We start from the raw sequence: 15,386 nt of genomic DNA on the forward strand, positions 1-15,386 counted from the left end.
CTGTGTTGCAGAGGCAATTTACATCAAGATCTGAAGAGCACTTAAATTAATTGTTTCATTGAAATCCATTTGAATGCTTTTACATCTTGATGCATGCTCCTTCTGGGTGCCTCAAAGATTTTACACGGAGATCTTCGGTCCCGAAGAACCTCTTATGATAGTCTGGCCTGACTTGTGCATTACACCAGTTGTAACAAAGCGCTCCTGGGAGGTGCATGCAGTGAGGAGGTCCGACATCATGTCTAGTGCTCGTGGGTGGTTCTCTGGCTACATTGAGGAGGTGCTTCCCAGTGGCTCCGCTCATTACTCTTGTTGGCATCATGAGGAATGAGTTCAACGTTGTGTGGGAGCGTATTTCAGATCTTTCGTACACCTACAGCCTTATGCCAAAAATAAGATGCAATCATTTGTTTCCTAGGTGACAACTGCACTGAGCGCGAGCGGTCCTTGCTGCCTCTAAAATGGTGAAGTATGTTATCAGCCTTTTTTGTAGTGCTTTTGAGGCAACGTATCAAACAGCTTTTCGTGCAGAACAAGCAGCTTGTTGATTATATACACATGGGGATAAAAACATATTGAAGTTCGCATCTCAGTACTCATTCTGGGCAAAAGTAATTTTATTCTGTTTGTTTGCTTTTTCTGTGCTAAGTGAAGGGAAGAGAGAGCAAGAAATGTCAGTTCCTAGCTTTCTAAATACTAGAAGACCTTTTAGATGTTATTTCTTGGTACTCTATCTGAATCTGTATCTGTATGGAGGTGTAGAAATTCTAGTTTCCATCTTGTTTTCTCATGCAGACATCGAAGACTCTTCAAAGCAGAATATCATCCAAGTGTGTCTCCTGTCTCTGGAGTATCTGAATGCCAAAAATCCATCAAGATATTTTCTTCACACTGCTGTCTTTTGCAGGAGATGATAAAGAGATGAAAAGAAGAATAAAGAGCCATTTACTATTTTGCTAGAATTTTTAGTTCATTCTTTGATTTCCAATATTTAAAGTGTCTACAAGTTTTGAAAATATGCAAAGAGTTTCTGAATTCTTGAAATGCTATATTTCATTTATTAACTTGTATTCCATTTTTGTGTACTATTACTATATATATAGGCTTTTATTTAAAAAACATAATATTTTATTGGAAAGTTTATAAAAACCTTTACATTGTCAGAAATTCTTGACTTCTTTCACATCATGTCCACTAAAGGGCCAATCAGTGATAATTCTTGCTATGTATTCTATTCCAATTAAGTAAAAAATTTAAGCAAAATTAATTCTCAATAGTGCTAAGCATCATGGAAGAAGTGATAGGATTTCAATATACAGGCATTTTTATAGTCTTAGTTTGAGAAGATGAAGTTTGCTGATTTAATTTATGGATATTTTCATCCTGATTATAAGCAAAATCTTGAATCAAAAGTTTCATACTCTCTTGTCTGATAAGTCTCTAGGTTTTCATGAAGGTTGGTTCCTCTTGGTGTTCATGGGAATTGTTATCTGCACTTGACACATCTGGGTGGTGTGTGGAGGGGGAGGCGAGAGGAATTTCTTTGAGAGTTCATTTGAATGTTTTGCATTGTTACTTTCCTTGTAATGTTTTGCATGTTACTTTCCTTGTAAACTGATTTCAGTATGCACCTCTCCCCCCAAAAAAGGGAAAAGGGAAAAGGGAAAAGGGAAAAGGGAGGGGAGGGGAGGATGAGAGGAGAGGAGAGGAGAGGAGAGGAGAGGAGAGGAGAGGAGAGGAGAGGAGAGGAGAGGAGAGGAGAGGAGAGGAGAGGAGAGGAGAGGAGAGGAGAGGAGAGGAGAGGAGAGGAAGAAAAAAGAAAAGAAAAAAGAAAAGAGAAGAAAGAAAAGAGAAGAGAAGAGAAGAGAAGAGAAGAGAAGAGAAGAGAAGAGAAGAGAAGAGAAGAGAAGAGAAGAGAAGAGAAGAGAAGAGAAGAGAAGAGAAGAGAAAAAAGAGAAAAAAGAAAAAAAAGAAAAAAAGAAAAAAGAAAAGAAAAGAAAAGAAAAGAAAAGAAAAGAAAAGAAAAGAAAAGAAAAGAAAAGAAAAGAAAAGAAAAGAAAAGAAAAGAAAAGAAAAGAAAAGAAAAGAAAAGAAAAGAAAAGAAAAGAAAAGAAAAGAAAAGAAAAGAAAAGAAAAGAAAAGAAAAGAAAAGAAAAGAAAGAAAAGAAAAGAAGAAAAGAAAAGGGAAATTGACTTCTCAACTTCTCTTTCACATAAAAATGACAGAGAAATTACATGAAACTGAGGAAAAGGTGAGCTCTAAAACATGTGGAGCTAACTACTTCTCATGTTCTTTTTCTACTTGTATCAAAATCCTGATTATTCTAACAGGATGAGGAGAAAGTCATACAGCAAGGTGGCAATCTGCAGAGCTTTGGAATGGTAGCAAACCCATAAAACTAAATTTGCATGGACAGTTGAGATATTAAAACCCTGGAGCGCTGCAGTTTACAGGACTGCAACAGAGCAAAGCTCCATGTCTTAGAGAGCATGATTTTTGAGAAGAGAATGTGGTTTGTTAAATTTCCCTTTGACTTTACATCTTGGTATTAATGGAGTTGTAGAAAATAGCAGTGAATCTATATGATAGAAGTCTAATGTGAGTTGAGATGAGTACTGCCTATCACATCAATTGATCTGACAGCATGTATAGGTACTTTGCTGAATTGTAAGGATAAAGGCCTGCATATTTTGATGGTTAGGATGATGTTAATGATGTTCTTAATGTTATTTTAAAACTTTCTTATCTGTTACATGAACAGTCTTTGAATAATTTTCTTCTGACTACAGGAGTAATCAGTCAAGACCAGCAACAAAGTTGTTAACTTTGGAAATAATTTCTTGAATATGATCACAAAGAAAATATGGCAATGTACATTCTCTAACTCTTCTCTAAATTAACAAATCGTTACCTAATTTATTGTACTCTCTGCAATTTCTTCACAGTCTTCCTCCATACTTAACTCCTGTTCTTCAGAATAATCTATTGACTGAAATTTTTAAGGGTATTTCTGGAGAATCCACTTGTGTCCTCTTGCTGCTGAAAGACTAACATCAGTAGTGTCAGTCTCAAAGACAGGCTGTAAATGTTTTGTGTCAAAAAAAAAAAAACGAACAAAAATCTAGGCTGATATGTCTGATGCAATTGTTTCTCTCAAAGCTCTTATTTCCTTGGTTTCAAAGACGTTAAACTCCATGTAAGTAAAATCACCTTACTTTATTTGTAAAGAAAAGAACAGTCTCAAGAAAACAGAATTAGTGTGGGTATTTCTAAACAGCCTGAAAAACTGCAACTCTTTACTGGGAAAACACTAACATCTCCTCAGAAGAGAGACATCTGCTCAGACATGACTCTAACAAACTAATTGACCATATAATGAGAGTTTTGTTTCTCTTCCTCTATTGTGATTAATAGACCAGTGGACAATGCAAAGTTTTGAGGCCAGTTTATATATGAACTTTGACTTGGTGAGAGCTGTGGGTTGTTTCTTTCTTCTGTACAGCACAAGGTTTTATCTCTGCTTAAAACAATGTCTTTGCCTTTCTTGAGTAAAATATGCATAGTCGTTACTACAGTTTTGAAATTACATACCACCACTGGTCTTCTCCTATATTAGGTCCTCCAGACTCCCAATAGATCAAGCTCTCTTAGATCTGGCCTTTTATTTAATGTTTTTTTTTCATTTATGCTCTTCATTCAGTGGGTACTGCTCAAGACCAATCAGTAAACCATCTGTCAATATAGGAATAAGTAATATTTTTTTAGTAGTGCAGGCTTAGGATATTATATGGTTTTTACTAGACCTATATTCCTCTCATTCCAGCTTCACATCCAGTGAGTAGGGAATGGCAGATTTTTATTACTTCCTAATTTTTATTTATTTATTTATTTTTTAACAAGAAAACACCACCCTCAAGAAAAGTGTAAGAAGCAAGAAGTGCAAAAAGCTATTTACCTCATACAACAGTATACACATGGCCTTATACCAAGGTCCAGTAATTCTTGCAAACTTTAGCCACTAAATGCACAAAATGAGTCATTCCAGACTAATGATGATTTTGTTTTCAAATGATAGAAAATTGTAAATGTAAATTATGAGCATTTTTTTGACTTGGCATGTTTTGTCTTTCCCAGTTACCCCCCGCAGCATGCCATCATTTGCCTAAAGCAAACATTTAGCCTTCTCTAGAGATGTACTAGAAACATGGAGAAGTTACTGCAGTTTTCTAATATCAGGAGAGTAGCTCCTTACTGGTATTCTTAGCTGGGAAAAAAAAAAGAAAAAAAAAAGAAAAAAAAGAGGGTATTTGTTTCTGAAATTATCTTTCAGAACTTCTTCGGGTTACAATGGGATTTTTCACATGGCTTCTTAAGGTCAGAATTCATATTGGGAATCTCAGTGGAGCTGCACTGTGATAAGCATTTCTGTCAGCTCTATGCTGTGGGAGTAGCTGCATTAGAAATATGTACAATAGGGTAGGTTTGACAAATGAATAGCACTGAGTGTTCTTGAGCACACAATGTCTCTGAGCTGCTTTAATGCACAGCCTAATGTTTAAACATAAAAGATCCTGGAGAAGTGAACATCTAAACTTCACATTCAGCTAGTGGCCCATACCGGGAGAAACAGCCAGTTGTTCCCCTCACTCCCAAAAAATAAGATTACACCTGGATCCTGACAATTACTTAAATGGACACTTTTTTAAAAAGCTGCTTTTCCTGTTTAATGAAAATTGTGTTACGTGTCCATCCCGCTAACTGTAAGAGCTCACAAAGTGGGTATCTGCCTATCAACTAGGTAATCTTGCTTCCATAAATTGGTCAATCTTAAGGTAAAGTCTCTTGAAGCCTTCTTAGGAATGACCCTGATTGCATCGCCCAATTGCCGGTTCCTCTCCAATGGTTATGAAGGGAGTATAGACGACCAGAGGTGGATATCTCATTACAGTGGATATCACATTACAGTAGTCTATGTCTAATGAGGACAATCACACTGTGTACCTACTCAGAATACCTAAGCCTTTCAAGGTAGTGCATTACTGAAAATAATTTTGATCCATTAGCAGAGAGATTATTCAGCCAGCACACCACCATGGCACAATTCTTCATACTTTCAGTGAAGAAGCCAGAAAATATATTGGGGAAGCCTGAAGTACAAATGAAATATGGCTGTTCAACTGTTTGGGTTTTTTTTTGTCTTAATAAGGCAGTCTTAGACATCAGTGTCATACAGTTGCCAACAACAAAGTTGCTTTTCTTTTAGTTGTATTTTTTTTGTGGGAATTGGTAGTCAAAGAAAAAAAAAATCTGTCTTACTGTATAAGGAAAGATTGGCTATTGTAAGAAACATACAGTTTGACAGAGCAAACTTTTTGGGTGTTTGTACCCAAACTTTTTGGGTGTTTGGGTGATTTACCCAAAGGAAAAAGAGATCATATGTAAGTAAAGGCAATTACATTTGGTATTTAACTATAGTTCAAAGTAATTTATCTACGCATTTTCTTACTCAACCTGTTCCATATCTGGAAAAAAAAACAATCAATTTTGCAAACTCAAGAGCTTGCTTGCTGCTTGAAGTCATGCGAAGAAAAAACTGAGGTGCACCTGCTTCTCCAGGAGGTCATGCAAAAACTTAATTTGACAGAAACTATAAATCTGTGAACAATCTCCATTCTTATTGTTGAGTCTTAAAAAAGTACTCATCTTCAAAATATAAAGAGCTTTTTGTCCACTCAGTGTTCCTATGGTAACTACAGTAATTGTTTACCAAGGAAAGCAATGTTGAGGTTTTATAATTTAAAGCTATATACCAAACATAGCACCTTTTAGTTACCGCTTACTTTAGTTCACTTTTTCTCTCTTTTCGATGTCCTACAGGAAGGTAAGGGACAGGAATTATTCTGTTGCTGTGACCCCTGGCACTTTTACAGGTTCTCCTTCCCAGTTGAAGTTTTGCACAGAAAGAGCTACAAGGAAGGAGACAGAGCTGGCTCCAAGCCACCTCCTGTGGTAGGTTGACTGCCAACAGCCACGTGCTGATCCGAGCCTGTGTCACTGCTGGAGCAAGGTTGTTCTGTGCTACGTATTTCTCAGACTTTTGCCAACCTCCTTTATTTGTGGAGGGAATGGGAATCAGATCACAATGTCAGCAGGAGGAATTAGCTGACCAAGAATAGCTGGAAATAACAGTGTTTCAGCTGAAATACATCAGTAGAGTGACTAGTGTGCAGCCATTTTCATTTGGAGGACACAGTTTTGTTCAGGTTAAATTCACCACATATTCAGCATATTCTGCTTGCTTCTGTGCAGGATAGTCCTGAGGGTAGCTGTCCAAACAAGGGTCAGTTCTCCACAATGGGAATGAAGTGGATTTGTCAGAATATTCTATATATCTGATATCTGATATCAATATTTCTCATTAGAGCAAAGCCTAGATCCTGGAATGAGTAAAGTTCCCATGGAAGGATCCACTTCAGAGCCAGAAACTCCCGTGCCTTGTATTCTTATGTATCAATCACAGTGCCACAGATCTGATCTCACTTTGGGTGGGTTTGAGAACAAACAATCCCATTCCCATTGCCCCTTTGCTGTTCAGAAGAAGATCCCAGTCTGGGGTACAGACAGAAGCAGGAATGAGATCAAATCCCCAAAGGAACCTACCAGTCGAGTTTCACCCAGTCAATACTCCACTCTCACTGCAGAGAGAAGATAGTATACCACATGGCAGCATAATTGGAGGTTTCATTCTTTCAGCCTTCATTAGAAACACTCCTCCACTCAGATCAGAACTTGCTGAGTAGAAATAAGAGCACCAGCGTCAGATTTTGAATGATACAAGAGCTCTAAATCACTTTCCCCAGCACAGAGAAAACAGTCTTAGGAAGGTATGGGATTTCCTGAGAATCTTAGTGTCATTGTTTTTTATTTATTTATTTATTTATTTATTTTAATGTAGGCTCAAGTAAATTTCTACAAGTTTCCGTACAGAGGTCTATCTATACTCTAAGCTCTCCTTTCACTGTGTGCATGCTGATTGCGTATAACTAAGATCCTCACACACCAGGTTTGAGTCTATTGTTGACTCTGCTGGAATTATTTGGTGAGAAATGATGATGGCAATTGCATAGGAGAAGGTAGTTGGATGTAAGATGCTTACATACTTAACGTAAAGACATTGGAAAGAACAGAGGAAACAAGAAGAAACTACATGAAGGTAATTACTTTTATTAATTTTATAAAATTGAAAATACTTATAACAATTAAAATAACATTGTTATAACCTTAAATAACAGAAATAATAACTTTATTCAAAAAGGTAAAATGTAAGTCAAATTTCCTCATTTGTAGTTACTGACCCTGAATGCTTCTACTAACATGAATCAGAGTTGTAATGCTGCAAAAGTTCTACTTGCACCTTTTGACAAGTATAGCCATTTAAGACATGAAGTTCATTCTGTGGAAAGCACGAAGAAGGGATTACATGGGGTACACCTAGAACAATTCCCTATATTTGACCGTTTTACTTCTTTTTTTTTTTTTTTAAATTCAGATGACCTGCAAACTGGTTTCATTCCCCTAAAACAGTTTTATGGGCAAATCTGAAGGCATCTGTTTTTCACGATCTTTTAGCTACATCTGGTGCACTCCATTACTTATCTAAATCTCCATAGATACATTTGAGTTAGTGTTCCCTTTGATGTTCTTCTTGCAAGCATCCTCCTCAGAGCTCTGCATTCTGTCTTCCTCTTTCATGTCCTGTATTCCACTGATGAGCATAAAGGCTGGACCAAGCAAGAGCTTGTAGACACCTCCAGTTGTACTTTCTAAATCTAAGGCAAGAATCCTTACCCAGGGGCTGCAAAATGAAGGAGTTTCACAGCTAGGTTCAATTTGGGATTTCTGACTTCTCGCAGTTACTAAGAGCTGGGACACTTTCTGTACAGAACTAGAACAGTCTTGGAAGTGTTGGGCATTTCAGTGCCTCCTTAACACATACGCACAGCCAAGACCACAAAATTAGTCATAGATTCCTTAAAAGCACCCTGGTATAATATAGATGTACCTCCGAGGAATAGGTGCACTTTGGAATCTATGAAGAAAATAGAGCACATCTTAGTGACTCTGTTGTCCTAAACAAAATGTTTAACATAACTCAACTGAATTATACCCTACAAAAGTCAATTTCTATGTATTCACTTTGAAGAAAACATGAAGTTTATATAAAAATCTCTTCAAAGTAGACATATGAAGTCAGGCCCTTGCATTCCTCAAGGTTGGAAGGACAACATAAAGTAAGCATTATGAAATTAACACACTTATTATACCCTAACAGGCCCTGACAGGCTATTATTTTCTTTTAAAATGTGTTGTACGTCATGTTTTGCACGTTTTTACTCTCCTCCTTCATGCTAGACTTGCCATTAGGATACTTGCTTGGGAAGCAAGAATAATTACCTTGATTTGAATTATGTAATGAGCTATAAGCATTCTACTACCTTGCTTCATTTTCTCCATCTTGTCTAGTAGGGAGTAAATACTGTTGTATTTATTAGAATATATGTGTAGAAATATAAATATGAGCACATTATATCATTTTCTTTTTGAGCATATCTTGCAGACTGCTTTGTAAGAAAACAGACACCTGGCTCATCTTAGTCAATACTATGTTACTGTCTTGTCCACAACGCCTTTGTGCTACCTGTGTCCCACATGGTTTATTCATTCTGGATTAGAGGAAAATGTAAATTGATATTCCTTTAGTTTTGTTATTTTCTGTCTTAAAGTGGTGGAGTTATTAGCTTGCTCTTTGGAGACATCCATAATATCTGGAGACTTATCTATACACTTTTTACCCCTGCAATTTTCTGTATGTGTGAGCTCCTCAGAATGCAGAGATTCAGAACATGTTCATCCTTGTCCGATGTGTTAGTATCTATAGGTGCTACTGCCACAGAATTACCAGTATTTGGCTTATAAAAATCAGCCATTATCTCCTTTTTCAGGTACTGGTTTATTATTTTTTTACTGATACTGTTGCAAACATGTACACAAATATTTCATTTTATTTACTTTAAAAATTGTGTCAAAATATGAGGGGAAATTTCCTGGTAGAGTAAAAATAATTTACCATTACTGAAGAAGACAGTGACTAATTATGAGTTCTATAAAATGGTTTGGAATGATAGGAAGGGAGGAGTCAAGAACGGGAAAGGAAGAGAGCAAAGGAAAAGAGCCTTTTATATATATGTATTTGTTAGGATCCTGTTTTAAAGGTCAATGAGAGGCATTAGGAATGTAAGTGCCATGGCCACCCCCATGCATTCTGTTTACCTCCTTTAATCTGTGATCCAGCTGCTCCAAACATCTGGCATAGTGAACTCTGACTGGGATCTAATTCATGGGGAGTCCTTGGGGATGCGTGTGTAGGAGCTGCTTTGCATCCAGCATAGGTGCATCCATACAATACAGCATGTCCTGCTTGTGTGGGGATCATCTCTTTCATCTGCTGTGGGCCACCCACCATCCTGTCAGGCAGCTGGGTGCCTCTGTTGCTGATGAGAGGTGGTTGATTTCTGACTCCCTTGTCACACACACACAGACTCTGGAGAAGGCAGAGAACTGCTCTGGCAGCTCAGCAAAGCAATGGCACCTCCCTCCTACCCTGATCCCTTGGCATTGCTTCCTTCCAGGGACCCAGTGTACAGTAATATTACCTTGTCTTCGGTCTCACCCTTCCTCTCTACAGACACATCCCTCCCCTCCTTCTTCTAATCTGTGCTTTCTCTACTGACATTCATCCCCTCCTCTTCTCCATCCTTCAGACCTTCTCGTAATTTCATAGCCCATGATTAACGTGAATGACAACATCTGAGGGCACCGTGGGTATGGGGAGGAAGAATGCTCCTTCCCCATCATCCTACCAGTGCAGTGACAGGAATGAGGAATCCCTTGGTAACCAGTGTGCTCTCCTCTCTCATGTAACCTACCTCCGTCCCTTCAAAGACCAGCACAGAGGCCCTTGGAGCTGAGTAGAGGGAACAAACAGAGCCACATGGACACATACTCACAGTGCCCTCTGCTTTAAGGACTGGCTTCTGCCAGGGCTTCAGCTACCGGAGAATCCAGGAGAGCTGCGAAGGATGTGGAGCAGGTGCCAGCTGATGGGTTCCCAGACAGTCCCAGGCTGTGGCTGAAGGAAGATGTGAAGGAAAAAGAGCCCAGGCTCCACACCTGTTAAGTACACATGGGATTCCTATCCTCTACCCTTTGGGATAAAAGTAGCAGCCAAGCTGGTCATTTGGGGAAGGAGAGACAGCAGTAAAGGGATCACTGGGGATTAGGAGCATGGATAGAGACATAGCAAGATTCCCTCTTCCTCTGTTTCCCAACACCTTCATCAAAGTTACCTCATATGGGCAGGTGTGTGGAAGCGGGCACAATGCAGGTTTGATGTTTCAATGCTGTCATGCTGAAGGAGCTACATCAAGTAACAGCTAGGATTTGGGTCATTCAGTAGTTGTTTAAAAAAAAAAAAAAAAAAAGAGGTAATATTTTAAGCAGCAACCCAAATGGGGGAACCAGTAGGGAGTGCCAAGCTATGAAGCAGCAGCATAGAATGGTTGTTAATTCTCGAAAATGGATGCACAAGCTAATCCTCCCCTGCAAATACAGCCTGGTAAATGGTCAGACCCAGCAGCCTTTTAAATGCCAGATCAGCTCTTACTTAAATGGCATTTTGCTTTTATTATTTATTTATTTAATTTATTTGTCTTTATTTACTAAGAATAGCTTTGAATAAAGAGATCATGTCTGTCTAGTGTTATGTTGTGATGGTTTGTTATTGTTTGTTGTTGCTGCTGCAGTAGGAGTACAGGTTGCTGCTGCAGTAGCACAGGGAGGTGTTGAGTTTGTCAGGGCTCAGGCTACCTCCCACACACCCACGCGTACCCACACCTCTGCACCCCCCCACCCCACGCTCAGGACCGTCGTGTGGAGCAGCCGGCAGGAGAGTAGCGGGACGGCAGAGTGTGAATGAGAGTGGGAACCTGGGTGTGTAGGGCTGAGCCGTGAGAGGGAGGGGGAAGGAGGGGGGAAGCTTTGGGAGGGTGCAGGGATACCAGAGGAGAAGGTAAAGCTTCGACTGGCTTCGGGAGGGAGGGTTAACCAAGGAAAGGTGTGTGCATGGGGACCAGGTAGTTAGCAGGGGGAAAGAGGTGCTGTGGGGTTTGTGGTAGGGTGGGGAACCGAGGGTAGGGTAGGGTACTGAGCTTGTGGGCAAATAAAGAGGCTGCCCTTGTGTCTGCAGAACGGTCCAGGGATGCTGGCTGCGGAGCCGGGGGGCTGGCAAGGAACTGCAGTGCCTGTGGGTCCGGGAAGCCCGGGGAAGGCAGAGGGGAGGGAGCTCGGCAGGAAGGAGGGGGGGCTGCAGGTGGCACCTGCCGAGGGGCTGGCGCAGGCGGTGGTCAGCCCTCGGGGGAGAGGACACATCCCACCGGCGTGGCTGGCAGACCGGGCCGCCCTTGACAGGGGCATCGCTCCTCTCTTGCTGTGCCCGGTGCTGTCGTCCTGCAACCAAGGGAAAGGGTGAGGGCTGGAGAGGGCAACCTGTCCTTCCAGAAGCAAACAGTCCCTCCTTTCTGCCTGATATCGCTAGTATGTGTGTGTGTAGCGGAAGGTGGTTGCTGCTCTCGCATCCCACTCTCTCCCCTTGCCAGGGAGCAGCAGGCAGAGCCCAGGGCTGGCAGGCTGCTTGGTTTCCTAGAGGGAATTATGCCACTTGGTGGCACTAAAAAGTTGCGCTGAAGCCTGACGCGCTCTCCCGGTGCAAAGGGACCCCACGACCCCCAACGCCAGACCCGCAGGTGCGGCAGCAGAGCGCCCGGGCCGCCCCGCAGCGCGACCCCGGGGGGAAAGGGAAACTTTGGCGGAGGGAGTTCGCAAAACGCTACCGGGAACGCAGGGGTAAACTCTTCCCCGCGCTTCGGTTTTAAACGGAACCTCATCCTCCCGCAGCAAATAGCGCCCTTTTTTTTTTTTTTTTTTTTTTTTTTTTCTCCTTCAGACGATGCTGTTCTGAACCGAGCACCGCTTTCTTACTTGCTGGAGAAGGATGGTGCGGGAAGGAGGTGTCGGTTTATAGGGGGACTTTGCAATCTTCAGAGCGCCTGGACAGCTTTCCTCGCAGGGCAGAATGCGGGGTTAGCCCCTTATAAATGCAGAGAGGTTACTGCCGTGCATATGTGAGGAGGGGAGGAGGTGTTTAAGCAGGTGGGTCAAGCTGCAGCAAGTATTTAGGAAGATCAGGGCTGTGGTGGCAGAGAGCAAAGACCCATCTGTTGTTTCGTTGTTTGTTTGTTTATTTCTCCTCCTCACACCTCCTCCCCCTTTCCTCCCCTCCCCCCCCCCCCGCTTAAATCCAGGGACCATTCACGCCGCTTGCAAATGAGACTTGGGCGATACTGAGAGAACAGTGTGTTGCATGGTGTGTGTGTATGTGCATGCATGCACAGGGGTAGGATTCTCGTTCCTCAGCATTTGCCTGTGATCAGAAGAAAACAGGATGTGCCCAAAGCTGGAGGAGTGACAATGTTAGCCGACTGGGGCTCACCTGCTGGTGATCTTTGCAGAGGCATTTGAGGATTATTCAGCTCCAGAAGGTCTGTGCGAGGAATGTTATCTCTGCCGTGGCTGAAAATAGGAGGTGCCCACTCCTACCCATCTTGATTATTGCCACCAAAAACATTGCTTTGCCATCATCGTAGGAAGAAGCAATTGCTGCCATCAACAAGGTAACATTGCAGGTTGGGAGAAGGGATTTATGTGCCCTGGGTTGCGGGACAGAAACCCTGTGGATACAGGAGGAACTCTTTCCCCTCCCTCCATCCCTCTTGCTTTTGCTCTGTGCCCTGGTTGCTAGAGGACAAGCACAGCTCCTGGGGGGCCAGTAAACCAACTGGTGGGGTGCACTTCCAGGGGCTGCTGGGGCATCAGTGGGTCCGGGTGCTGGAGGGCAGCTAGCACTGATCCCTCCCCAGGAGCAGAAGAGGTGTGAGGCTGGGGGAGACTGGGGTACTGCAATACCTGGGCTTGGTGAAGTGTGTGATATAGTCCTTTCATTCATCAGTGGAGATTTGTCTTGCCAGGAAGGGAGAATGGAAATGAGGATGTATTTGTTTTCCAGAGACAGCCAGGCTTATCTCAGCCATAGACTTTTCTGTGTGACCTTGGGACAAATCACTTTGGCTCTGCTCTGCGAGTCCCGTCTGTTCCTTAGTTAATAATCAGAGCTAATGTCTCTGCGTGCAAAAATGGTTCATTAAGGGTTGAGGGTGACAGCGATAGCACTAGCGGAGCAGGGAGACAGAGACCTGCAAACCAGTGCATACGTCTGTGTTCATAGCCAATTGGTTGTAGCAGCACAGGTAGCTATGCTGGGAGTTAACCTTGTCCAATAGTTTCCTATAAGACCTAGCTCCATGTATTGTCTTTTTTTAATGTGGTTTTGCATGGCAAATGTGACCACCACCATGGCAATTTGTGTCAGTAGTTGATTTTTAGATATTTTTAAATTCCTTTTCTTAAAACTGGTGGTGCTCAGCACCAGGGACAGCGCCCGCCCGCCCGCTCCCGTTGCCCGCAGCCCGCAGGCAGCGCTGTCCCGCACCCCCGGGCTCCGCCGCTCCGGCAGCCCCACTTCCATTCGCCCTCCTCCCCGAGACGGGCTTTCTGGTGGAGGTGGGGGTGACTGGGTACAGGAGGAGGCCGGGCATCTATTTCTTCTCGTCTTGATGGCCAAGTTGTGGGACCATCTCGAAAGCGGAGGATTGTCTTGAAAATACACAGCTCTGAATAACCCTGAAAGGGAAAGATATATAGAGGAATTAACTGCCAGGTTCTTTTCATTCTCTATTATTTCTTTTTTTTTAAATTATTATTACTGTATTCCTGAACATTGCTATCACATACTAACATTTTATGCATTCTCAAACACTTTAACTACATGCTAGTATTTATGCTACATTATCAGGCATGCCAGGGTCAGTCATCATTTCAGAGGATATTTTTGGGGTCTCTGTAGAGGTTCTGTGTCATTTTACTTGCCAACATGTTTACGGCTTTCTTTGGTATAGTGGTATTACTGGAATGCCACCGTAACACCATTCTTGTTGCGACTAGTTAGAAAGTGGGGTTTTTTTGGAATTGCTATTGCTTTTCTTGATCACCTCCTGCAGATCACACAGTTTTCTTAATAAAATGTCTAGGATTACAGCTGTGACCACACCAGAGCTACTAGTTCCTCCATCATATGGTATGATAGGTTTTTGGTTACAGCAGCAATAAGTAGTATATTTAGTGGAATTGCAGATACCATTGCAAATTTTGCTGGGAAGTTAAGCACCTACATACTAAACCCAAAACTGTTTAATCAATCAGAAAGAGTGTGTGTGTGTGAGCATAATATGGAGAAGAACTTCCTGGTATTGCTAAGCATCTTGCTGATAATTGTATCATTCTATGTTATTTATCTATGAAGGCGTGTGATCAGCACACTAATCTGTCATTTTCAGGGACTGTTCTGACCAAATGGTTAAAATTTTTCTATACTGCTTAGGTTCCTCCAGTTTATAAATGGAATTACAGAAAGCTGCTTCATAGCCTCTCCTGTTGTATAAGGCTGTTTCCTTTGTCAAAGAGCTTGATCCAATGCCTGCTGAAATTCCCAGAGACAATAATGCAATGACTAAGGATTGTTTGATTTATTTTTCTTTTTTTTTTTTTTTGATAAATGGAAAATTTAAACAGCAGTAGAAATCTCAAAACAGAACAGTGTACTCAAATTCCTGATTTTCAACTGAAGATCATTTGAATGCATCAGGTTTTGTGTGACCAAAGTGAATTACCTCGGAGGAATGGATGTGTGTGACCTCCTGCAAACTGAGCCTCACCATAGCATTGGGAGGTTGATTGCCAAAATAGCTTAGACCCAGCGCTTAGAGTTTGCAATGCCAACAGCCAGCAGAACTGAGCAAGGGCTTAGCATCCTGGAGGTACACTTTTTCCTCACATCATTCGCCATTCAGATGAGCTGAGAGGTCTCCTTATGTAATTGTTTTTCTAAGTAGCTCCATCTTTTGCTATCCTGTGATCTTTACTGTGAGATAAGTGGCCAGACTCACTCTGGACTAGTAATTTAGTTGCTGCTGCTTGCTAAGGTTTTGTCTTCTCTGATGATGAAACCTAGGTTAGTCCCTTGGGATATACTGATTTGATGCTTATCTGTATCAACATATATTTTCTCATACCTGATGACGTTGAATTAAATGTGGTATGTGGTGTAAACGAATGCCTGGAAAGCATTTAATCAGCAGGTACATGGCTGTAGGCT

The sequence above is a fragment of the Streptopelia decaocto genome, assembly GCF_964273445.1.
Source record: "Streptopelia decaocto genome assembly, chromosome: 1".
NCBI lineage: Eukaryota > Metazoa > Chordata > Aves > Columbiformes > Columbidae > Streptopelia > Streptopelia decaocto.